Here is a 12,067-nt window from a genome sequence, read left to right on the forward strand (position 1 = left end):
ACTGGAAATCTGCTTTTGCCCTACCCTGTATATACACTTGATCAGGGTCTCTTCTGAAATAACAGCATGGCTTTAAGGTGGAAATGCTATGTCATTTACAAGGAGAGGTTGGAGAAAGTCTTTTGGAGTTTAGGTATGTTATAGAGGCCATTATTCACCATTTATTCTCTCTGAAAATATTTCTTGAGTTCCTACTATGTGCCAATCATTGCAAAGGAGACTTGAATTTCTATCCTTGAGCTATCACAAAAATATTTAGTGAGGGAAATATGGTGGAAGGATACAAACTCAGAACTCCACGATAAGGACAATACCGGATTTTGGCATAAACGTTTGCAAGAACAAAGAGGAAGGAATTGCGATCTCTGTTCTGAAGAATTTTGTCCCTGTCATGGAAGTAATAATCAGTGGGAGGAAGAATCTGAGTTTTTTAGGTGAGGAGATTCCGTTTTGAAGACATTGGAAAGCGCGGCAGACACTTGATTTGTGCCCCAGATCTGCTCAGCGCAGCTCTGAGCTCACCTGCAGCAAGTGGACAGTTCCTGAGCATGAGCACAGCCCCCCACCACGTCCTGAGCGTCTTCTAGCCTATCCCCACGGAGGTGGGGGTGGGGCTTTCCTCATTGCTAAGGTAGCTCACTCAGCCTGCTTGCAGGGCAGCTTGGAACTGTCCAGGGTTTAATCCTTTCTCTTCTCTAGGGGCAATCCTCAATCATTGAGGAGTGACATTCAGTGACGAAATCCCAGCTGTCTTTCACTGGGACGTTTCTGAGGATCAGTCTTAGTTTCGCAGAGGATGCCCAGTGGGATTGAACCTCTCAGTTGCCGATAGAGGTGACACACTCATTAAGGCACACTGTTTGGCTTTTATTCCTTCAGGTCTTACTTTCTGTATTCCTTCTCTTGCTTCCCTGGATTGCTTTCTGAATAAATTGCCTGCACCCAAGTCCTTGTCACAGGTTCTGCTTTTGGGGGATGCAAACTAAGACAGCAAACCTGTCCCCTGTAGGAGAACAGCACACAAGGAGGAGTGAGAAGATGGCTTGAAGGTCAAGGAGAGTAGAGAAAAGTGGTGAATGCTCTGGGGTGACAGAAGAAATAAGGTCTTACTGCATATTTAGGATCAGTGTTAGTGTTCAATACCATGAGCCAAAAGTCATCTTGGGGTCAAGCTAACTGCCTTGGGGAATGAAGGGGAGGCTAGAGGAGAGGAATGCTATTGAGGGGTGAGTCAGAGGGAGAGCATGGCTTTTTGAGCAGAAGGAGGGAACGGAAGACTGAAAGCACTGGTTGGCATTAACTATTTGAGCTTAACTGTTTTTTTGCTGAAGAATTTTATATGTGATAGCTTAATCATTTCCCTGAGAGAACCAGAACATTTAGGGAGCATTTACTGCCTCGGCTATCGGTGAAGTGACTCTATTTCTGAGTAGACCAAACTTTCTTCTGTGGTAATAGGTTGAGCTGGACACATGGCTGTCTAGTTGGAAATCAAATCTCAAGTCTTCCCTGCTCCTGGGTGTGGCTGTGTGACTAAATTTGGAACAATGGAAAGTGGTGGTAGGAATGGGACCAACTTCTGTTTTGCTGACTTAGTCGGTTTAGTCTCTAGGGTTAGCTCTTTCTCCCTTCCCACTGGCTACCCTGGTGGTACTTGAAGAAACTTCAGATAGAACATGTTGAATATTAACCTGGGTCCCTGAGTGACTATGTGGAGGAAAGCTTCTTGCTGACCCTAAATACCCAACTGGGACTGAATTAGGTGAGAGGGAAATGACCTTCCTTGTTCTTTAAGCCATATTATTATCTCTTGTTACAGCAGGTTAACTCTTACCCAAACTCACGTATACACACATGTAAATACTTATATATCTCCTTTGATTCCATCCTAATCCATACTCTGGATTTGGTGTGAGTTAGTTTGAGAATCCAAGGAAAATATAGACACTTGATTTTTACCCTGTCTGTTAAAGGTTATCAATGCAGGAAGTGGTTGTCATTGTTTAGTTCATTAATTTATCCATCCATTCACCTGTCCATCTACACATCCATCCAAACATCCGTTACACATGCATTTTGAGACCTAATATGTACAAGAATCTTTGCTAGGGGATATCCAGGAGATTAGGAGTGATACAAAGATGAATGATACTCTGTCCCTGGTCTCAATGAGTTTATAGGCAAGAGACTTCAGCTAGAGACTAAATCATTAAAATAGGGACAATTAGAGTCCATTTTTATTCTAGGATATCTTAATTAAATTTGAAAAAGGCTAGCTTAATTTATTATTATTTTTGAGAGTGCTCTCTCTGCTAAGGTTTTGTGTTTATTTCCAAGACCAGTGTTTACAGAGTTTAATGGCAATAAGCATGCATGAGCACAAGCAATATGTCACTCACCATAAACAGAGTTCTTACTCCTCCTCTTGCCCCTCCTCCTGTCTTCCCCAGGAGAGTATTAACCACTGGAAAAGCTGATGTATATCCTTGAGCCTTTCTGTACTGTAGGCTCAAACAGATTCTTAAGGAATGAAGACAAGAAGAAGAAATCAAAAGGACCAGCTCATCTACAGCCATACCACCCTGAACGCGCTCGATCTCATCTGATCTCGAAAGCTAAGCAGGGTCGGGCCTGGTTAGTACTTGGATGGGAAAGTACCAGCTCAGAAGGCTTTGCCAGGTAGGAGGACATTCCTTTTCCCAGGGATAGCTTTCTGATTGGAAACTCTGGGGCTTTTTTTTCCACTTATTTTTTGCAAATATACTGTTTCTTTTTCATTTCTAGGCAGTGAGAGACAGAGACCTATAGACAGCTAGAGGAGAGAAAGGTAGAAACTGAGGGAGAGATGTTGAATAGCAAAGAGATGGAGAACAACTGAGAAATGGAGGAAGACACACAGAAAAAAACAAACCTAAAGAATATGTTGGGTATACAGAGAAGGAGGAACCTTTAGATGAATACTATGACAAAAAGGGATCGGCACCTCTCTGAACTGTTCTTGAATAGGAAGACGTGAAATATTTTGAGATTACACCTAGCATTTATCATCTGTGTGGAATAGCAAAACTGATTTAGGGGACTCACACATGTGGCATGAATGATGTATTTCATTGATGCAGATCTTTGGGAGACTTTAAAAATGGAGATTAGAGTTAGGATGTAAGGACAAAGAAAGAAGAACACACTAAAATTGAATGAATAAACAGACTTAATAAAGAAATAAAACTCAGGTTAAAATGATTCTCCTTCTCAGAGCATTCTCAGGGCCAATAGGGGCAATTCTGAGTTAGAAATGAAAGTCTTTGTACATTTAGTTTGCTGGGTTCCATACAATTTGACTACCATACCACATACAATCTTAATAAATAAGTTAAATGGTTATTTACATTTTTATGAAAAATTTCAAACATACAACAAAATTTTAAAAATTTAGAGACTACATGTATACTCAACATTGACATCCATCATTAACATTTTAATATAGTTGTTTTTCACATAACTATTCCTCTATTCATCCCTTTATCCATTTTATTACTTTATGCATTTAAAGTAAATTGTACACTGTGCTGGCATGCCAGCCCATGCTGGGGAGGACCCCTGACCTAATTTAGCTTATAGCTACAGCTAAAGTAGAATATTCTCATGGCCTCAGCATTCCGAATCTTACTAACAGAGGCGGGATGCATTCCTTGTGCGTCAGCCCTGCAGATATTGCAGAAAAGCGTTTTATTATCTCAGAACAGTGTGTACTTTTGCAAAGATATTGTACAAATGTGCTGAAGTATCTGTAACCTTGTGGTTTTTGTCTATATATACCCTTCTTCCCCCGAGCTCATTGCTGTTCATTGCTTTCCCACTTGGCGGACAGACCACTGGCTGGTGAATAAAAGCTCTCCAAATTCCTAATCAATTTGGGCTCTGGTTCTGTTACTTATGGGTTAACCACAACATTTGGGGGCTCATCCGGGATTCACCAGACTTTTCTGGTGATTGGGCCCATTTGGAACTTTGGGTGCCCTGCCTAGGGGGAGATCTCTGAGAGATGTTCCTCAGCCCCAGGCACAAGGTGGCTGGAGAAATCAAACGAGCATTTGCCTAGGGGGTGAGCTCTGAGAGATGTTCCTCAGCCGCAGGCACCGAGGAACCAGAGGAGCACCTGCCTAGGGGGAGAGCTCTGAGAGATGTTCCTCAGCCCCAGGCGGATCTTACCGGTAAGTAACTGGGTCCGGACAGGTAGGGACGCCCCTAGGGGGGTCGGCGGTAGGGCTGGACACAGCATAACCTCTGTGACTCGATCCTGGCACATGATGGTGGCCAGTGATCTCAGATTTAGGGTGGCCAACGATCTCAGGTTTGGGATCAGGTTCAGTTTGTTGGCCAATCAGGTTTCAGGTTTGGTTTTGTCTGGTTTGTTTTTTGTCTGTCTATACATTCTTGGGGGAGTGTTTGTCTTTCTCAGCCTAGACCTTGTCAAGTCTGTCAATATGGGTCAGTCTGCTTCTTGTGCTAAGTGTATGCCACTTCAATGATTTTTGAATAATTTCCAGGACTTCAAGAAACGAGCTACTGACTATGGAGCTACTGTTAGCTCTGGGAGACTACATTTTCTGTGCGAGTTAGAGTGGCCAGTGCCCCCCCACCCCCACCCCAGGGAACTGGCCTTCTGAGGGATCTACTAATATCTCTCTTGCTTATTGGGTTCAATCAGTCATCTTCAGGTGTGCTAGACACCCGGACCGGTCGGCCTCTCCGGGGGTTGCCTGACCCCACTAGATCTCTAGGAGGGGTGCCCCTGAGACGTTCCAGGGCTCCAGTTTTCCTGTGGGTCTCAGACAACTTCCCGGCAGTCACCCCTGGTCCCCAGATTTGACAAAATTAAAGAGTGTAAATTCTGACCTCCAGAGGTAAGTAAGGCAAATCTTTTGCTTTACAGAGTTCTAGCTTTTCTGTTTGTGACTAGTCAATTTAAGACTGTAGGACCAAGACGTTAGTAGAGAGTTAAGTCCTGTCTCGGGTTTCCTAGGACACCTCTGTGCTGTCTGTTCATCTGCTCATGTCGAGATCTCATTCTTTGCTTTTATTGTTTCTGTCTGAGAACCCCTGAGTGATTAGTGTGTAAGTAGGGATCGATCTCTGGTGCCTGCCCCTGAGTTTCAGTTTCCAGTCTGTAGCTGCTGTGAGAGACACAGCCAGGCGAGCACCTGAGAGGCCCCTGACAGGGAGCCCCCTTCCTTTGTCTGTTGAACTGTGCCTAAAAGTCAAGTGTCAATGTACATAGTATATTGTCTGTTCTGAAGTTTCTCTTTGTTCGTCAGAGAAATCTCTCGTGACATTTTCTGGTTTGAAGCCACCTTCTCCTGACCCACTAGATCTCTTTTCTTAGATCCAAGACCTCTAGTTTCAAGGCTCTCTGTCCAACTTCTCCCTTGAGGAAAGTGCTTTTTCTGTTAGCTCCAATCTTTCCTCTTGTGTGAGGTACTTAGCCTTGAAGAGGCGATTTCAATTGGAAATTTCTGGCGTAAAACCAGAGGGCAAAAGTAAAGGGAAATTCGTAAACAAGCCCACAAATGATAAGAACTAACTAAAGACCTAAGAGAGTGCTAGAGAAAGTATAGAGTAGAAACTAGTTTTAGATATTCAGATATCCACCTACTGACCCAAAGAAGTTTCACCCATTTGGAAAATACCGGGTAGGAATTAATATTAAGAAGATACATGGAAAACTCTCTGTAAATTAAAATAGCCAACTTTAGAGCAGAATGGCCAAATCAAGGATTGCTAGACTCAGAGAAAGCACAGGCAGTCAGTCTAGCCTACTACTAGCGGGTACCTACCCGCAAGCAGGTGGCATAGCCAGGATGCGGCTGAGTACGGCAGCAGAGGCAGCAGGAGTAAGGAAAGGCAGCCAGGCTGCAGCTGGCTGCATGAGAAGCAGCGGAGAGAAGGAAAAAATAGAAGCGGCCGTTTCCCTTTACGGCTCTAAGCACCTGCCCCTCCCCCTCAGGCACCGGGAATCCCAGGCACCCTGACCAATTCCCTAATGTTGTATAACAAAGAAACCTCTTTCTTAGCTCAAGGGCTGCAGCACTGCTTAGTCAGGCAAAAGATAACAGCGCAGTAAGCTAGAGGCAGGCTACTACCCCTTGCTACAACCCTCCTCCCTCCCCTGCTCTGGCTTCAGGGAACCCCCGCCTCCTACCTAGAGCCAGACCCGAGAAGAAGATTTAGGGAATAGGTACTGCCCCTTCTAAAGCCACCGCTTTAGCCATAATAGTCAAGAGTTGTAAGAAAGAGTCCTCAGGGTTACTATGTCCCTGAGGAAATTGAGGACCTTATGTAAACTAGAATACCCCACTCTTAGGAAAATGAGTTTATAAAATTTGTGTTCTTTGAGTTTGCTACCCTGACTACTATATTGACTTAATGTTATAAAGCACTGTAGGTCAAGAAGAGGGCAGGAACAACCTAAGACAGGCACAGTCGAAGAGGGGCCATCAGGAGAAGGTTTAAAAACTAACAAAGGTGAAGCTCAAACCCTCACCCCAGAGAATACAGGAGACTGCTCTCCTGAAATAGTGGCCATCATCCACTGTCCAGGGCACCAAAAGAGAAGGACTCTGTAGAAATTCGAGAAAAACCAAGCAGCTGATGATACTACCAATAAGGTAGCCCTAAAACCAGCGGGGTTTTAGGAAATTTTAGTAACTTTACTAGAACCCTTGTTGCCTAAGGTTTTTTGCAACCAATTAGAAAAGTCAGACTTAGAATCTATTATAGAAGGCATAATGTCTGAGTGTTTAGTCTATGCCCAAATAGATTTTACTAAAGTAATTAACAGGTAAGAAAGGCACTCAATTTTAATTAGAAATTACATTGTGCCTGCAGGCCCCAAAGTTCAGGACAGGTAGAATGCATAAATCAGATCTTAAAGGAAACTTTAACCAAATTTATTTTAAAACCGGTGAAACGTAGCCCACCTTATTCCCCTTAGTCCTCCTTAGGGCGAAGTACACCCCCTACAGGGAAGAATTCACTCCTTTTAAGATAATGTTGGGGGGGGGGAAACCCCCTCCCTTCCTACTGAAACTCAGAGAAGAAATAAAAGCTGTGTTAAGTAACCACTCCTTCCTTAAGTACTTACAGGGTCTACAGATACTCAGTAGGCTGCCCAAAAGACTGTCCGAGAGGCGCCTCCAGCACTGCCAGGGATCTGGTACATCCCTTCCAGCCTGTAGACTCAGTCTAGGTAAAGAAGTACACCACCCAAGGACTAACTTCTACGTGGACGGGTCCACCACAGCCGGTTGGAGCCTGCAGTCCCAGCAAAGACACCCTCGCTCGTAGACAGCGGAGACTGACCTCACCAATCCTTGTAAATTGACCCTGAGATGGACAGCATGCCCTGCTCCAGCCATAGACCAGAGCTGGCTGGTCTACGCATGGCTAATACCTGAAGAAACTCACTGAGGACCTCCTTTTAATTAGACTTAAAGAGGGAGGGAAACTGAAGTCCAAGGAAAGCCAGAACAAGTTGTCTTAAGAGTTGATACATGGCCTGACCTGTGGTGGCGCAGTGGATAAAGCGTCGACCTGGAAATGCTGAGGTCGCTGGTTCGAAACCCTGGGCTTGCCTGATCAAGGCACATATGGGAGTTGATGCTTCCAGCTCCCCCCCCTCTGTCTCTCCTCTCTGTCTCTCTCTCTCTCTCTCTCTCTCTCTCTCTCTCTCTCCCCCCCTCTCCTCTCTAAAATGAATAAATAAAAAATTAAAAAAAAAAGAGTTGATACATGTACTGCTATGAGTCATACAGAAAGGAGACATAAGTCCCTTTGCTAGAAGGGAAGCTACAAGGTATAAGATATAGAAATACTCTTAAAACGAAAAAGGAAGAAAGGAAGTTATTATAAAAGCCAGTTACTTCTGAATAGTTAAGAAGGTTTATAAAACTGAAAAGTTTATGTAAGTTGCAGAAGGTTTTTACAGGTTGTAGGAGGTTTGTACAGAGAAGAAAAACGCAAGGCAGAAAGAAATTAGTATAAAATTTATTCTCTTCATCTCCTTAGCTCACTATGTTACTTACTGCTCTACCGGACCCCTCATTTTACTTATAGTAGAGGCCACCATTGATCTGTGTATTATGCAGTATGTACAAAAAAGAATTCAAGCCATAAAGCTTCTAGTATTAGGGGCACATTATCAACCCGTTCATACTGATAAGGAAACAATGATTTGTTTCCCCGATAAAACCAGTGGTGAATGTGCTGGCGTACCAGCCCATGCTGGGGAGGACCCCTGACCCAATTTAGCTTATAGCTACAGCTAAAGTAGAAAATTCTCATGGCCTCAGCATTCCGAATCTTACTAACAGAGGCGGGATGCGTTCCTTGTGCGTCAGCCCTGCAGATATTGCAGGAAGGCAGTTTATTGTCTTAGAACAGTGTGTACTTTTGCAAAGATATTGTACAAACGTGCTGAAGTAACTGTAACCTTGTGGTTTTTGTCTATATATACCCTTCTCCCCTCGAGCTCATTGCTGTTCATTGCTTCCCCGCGCAGCGGACAGACCACTGGCTGGTGAATAAAAGCTCTCCAAATTCCTAATCAATTTGGGCTCTGGTTCTGTTACTTATGGGTTAACCACAACATAGACATCAGTACACTTATTCCTAAATACTTCAACATGCACATAATTTACTAGAGCTCAAGGGAGTAATTACTTTGTAAAGAATTGCAAGAAAAGTTAAGGTGAAATCGATCAGTTTTAGTTTTTTGTACGTGATTTTTAGATAACTCGGGCTAATATTTTTACTTTTAAATTCACTGGACAGACGTAGGGATGATGATGATTATTAGGGATGACTTCTTTGGGGTGAAAGAATAAAAACCATTAGTTAAAAATTATTCCCCAGGATCTACAGGAGAAAAATTTATCACCTCTTTTGTACTGATCTTCTAAAACTAAGAAATAGGTCCAAGGCATACCAAAAATGGAAGGGTGCTTCTTTATTTCAGGCCCTGAGGGTTTAACCCACAAGCTTTGAAAAGCGTCTGCCATCACATGATTCTGTCTGGTAGTTTCTGACTCACAGGAATGGGCTGTAAAAGGTCTAAAGATGTGTTTATCTTGACTTGAAGAGTAATGAAGCCCTGTCTATATTTTTTGCAGAAACAGAAAATCTGGTGTGCTACACAGTCACTAGGAAGTGAAATGAGAGATATTATCTCCCTGATATTTTCGCCTGAAATATTCCCAACCTAAAAACACAATGACTCTTTTAAGAAAGATCATACAAGAAATTGTTTTGCTCAAACATTCCATCTTTTTCTTGTGTCTTATGTTTGAGCAACTCACTATCTAAGTGAATTTTTGTGGCCATGAGTTTTAGAAGATTCACTTTTCTGCCGCATCTCTCCCTGCCCCTTGGATGTGGGTTGCAGTCACTAAAAGGCTTCATTTTAGGTTTCTCAGAGATCTTAAACCAAGTCCCTTCCAATACTACGCCCATGAACTGGTTTTACCAATTCTGCAAACTTGCCAAATGTTTAGATTTATACTGTTTGTTATGATTATATAAATATTTTGAATATAAATGAAAAAATAACTACAATTAAAATGTCAAAGCAATACCAGTTGGCTGGGAGTCCTTCATTTCTCCCAAAATAATGGCCTAAGGAGCACCAATTTTTCCTAGAGTGCCTCTGAATCTTTTCTTTAAAAGGATTTTATTTGTTGATTTTAGAGAGGTGGGGGAGGAGTGGGAAGTAGTTGCTTCTCCTATGTGCCTTGACCAGGCAAACCTGGGATTTCCAACTGGCGACCTCAGCATTCCAGGTCTATACTTTATCCACTGCGCCACCAAAGGTCAGGCTAAATTTTTGTTTAGAGCATTCTATCTTAAGGACAGGAAGTTATTTATTTTTTTCTGAGTAAAATAATTTATGCAACAAATATATGTTGAGCACCTACTATGTGTGAGGCCCTGGGGGATACATCATAGAAACAAAAAGATTCCTCGTAGTGCTTATAGTCTATTTAAAGGTGGGGTGTAACAACAGATAATTAATAAAAAACCATGATGAACATTGTATAGCAGGTTAGGAGGTGATAAGAACTATGGGAAAGAGGAAAAGCAGAGCAGGGTAAGGGAGGTTGGGTGTGCTGGGAAAGCAAGGGTGGGAAGCAATTTTAAGAAAAATGGCTAGGGTGGAGCTAACTGTGAAGGTGAGTGACATTAGAGCACAGGCTTGCGGGAGGTGAGGGAATTAGCCATGTGTGTATGTGGATATATGGGGAAGAGTGTTAGAGGTGGAGGAAACAGCATATGCACAGACCCTAGCAGGGAATGTACAATAACTGGCTATTTAAAGAACATCCAGTGGGCCAAGATGATCAGAGTATAGTGAGCCAGAGTGAGAGATGAGACAGAGAGAAGCTGGGGCCAGATCACAGAGGGCCTTGTAACCCATCTTGTCTTTTTACTATGAGCAAAACAGGGAGCCATTGAAAGGCTCTGAGCCAGCCAAGGTGACTTAGACTTTGAAAGGATTTCCCTAGATATATTGAGAGGAGACTTAAGGGAAAAAGGTTAGCAGCAGGGAGACCCATAGAGGTCGCTGTGGTAATCAAGTAGGAGAGGGGATGATGGCTCAACACAGGCTGTTTGCAGTAGGAATGGTGGGAGAGGATCCGTTTCTGGGTCTGTGGCTCTAATGAGGAGCCAACAGAATTTCCTGCCAGATTAAATATAGGGCGTGTGTGTGAGAAAGAGGAGGAAATGGATTTGGGTTCATGCTAGGAGAAGGTTGCCCTTGACATGAATATGAGAAATGAAGGGAGGGGGGAGATAAAGAGGAAAGAGCAAAGAAGGGAACTGTTCTAGGTGCTGAGCGTATACAAATGATGAAGACAGTCTTTCCAAAGCCTAGTTATTCACTGAAATAAGTGAACAAGTTTCAGAGGAAGAACAGAACATGAAGTGATTGGCCATCAGGCTTGGATTAGGGAGGTGATGTTTAGCTGGGTTTTGAAAGGGGCCTGCTGGGTGTGTGTTGCATGAGTGTGTGTGTGTGTGTGTGCACCTGTGCATCTGTGTTGGAGCCAAGGAGTGGAGTGCATCCTTTTAGGTAGAGGGAAGGAATAGTGTCATGTTGGGAATCTGCGAAGTCTGTATGAACTTGGCAAAACACATTATCCTATAATTATGTTGCCTTCAGAAAGTTAGCCTAGTCAATGTGTGTTAATATCTATAAAGAAATGTTTATTTTTCTGAGGGCCAAATAGGTTTGTGTTGATGCATTTGATGGGTATTTTTGAAGTTTGTCTTTAAAATTTTATTATACACTATTTAGATTTTTTAAAAATGGTACCAAAAATAACTCAATGGCAATTTGTTATTTCAAGCTGAAGTTCTAGAGACAAAAGTGAAAGATTCATCTCAAAGAACCTACCTAGGCAGCTAGTTTCAAAGAGCTTGTGTCATCCGAATGACGACAGTGACAAGAGTTGGTGTTACACCAGATACCCTACTCCTTTGATTCAGGGAGTCTTCTCTCACTGCTGTAAAGGGTCTATTATCACCCCAAATTTTACTTTCATCATAGCATGGTTATTTCCTACACACAAGGAAGCAAAAATGTCATCACTGCTTTTTGATTCAAGCAAAGCATTTCTCTTGGAATAAAAAATGCTGGATCTTGGCTTTGTTATTGAGAAAGGACTAAATTTTGGGACATTGTCCAATAATTTTTTGCTTGACAAAGGTAAGAATAACCTCTCAAGTTTTATAGCTTTTTACAAAGTCCTTGCTCCCCCATTAGCTCATGCCACCCTGCTAAGTATGAGGACAAGGTGTCATTGTATTTGAGGCTGACAGAACCGAGGATTAGAGAGTTCAAGAGACTTCCAAGAATTCACATAAAAAGAATGTGGCAGTGGTGACACTTGAAGCAGAAAACTCAAAGTCAGGTTCTGTGCAAACCTTATTGCTCCAAACTATACTTTCTCTCCAGCGTCTGGAGCAACCTTCGTCTTAAAGGACATAGAAGAAATAAAAGACCATGTATGTG

At 42.7% G+C, this 12,067-nt stretch overlaps 1 protein-coding gene across 1 annotated transcript in view; it reads left to right on the forward strand.

Annotated features, from left to right (window-relative positions):
• Nucleotides 1-2,548: 2,548 nt before the first annotated feature.
• LOC136314204 (collagen alpha-4(VI) chain-like) overlaps nt 2,549-12,067 on the forward strand; it is a 127,594-nt gene continuing 118,075 nt past the window's right edge. Inside the window, exon 1 of the mRNA XM_066244769.1 lies at nt 2,549-2,679. The gene's annotated coding sequence lies outside the window, so the exon portion shown is untranslated. The remainder of the gene's footprint in view (nt 2,680-12,067) is intronic.

The sequence above is a fragment of the Saccopteryx bilineata genome, chromosome 10, assembly GCF_036850765.1.
Source record: "Saccopteryx bilineata isolate mSacBil1 chromosome 10, mSacBil1_pri_phased_curated, whole genome shotgun sequence".
NCBI classification, from domain to species: Eukaryota; Metazoa; Chordata; class Mammalia; order Chiroptera; family Emballonuridae; genus Saccopteryx; species Saccopteryx bilineata.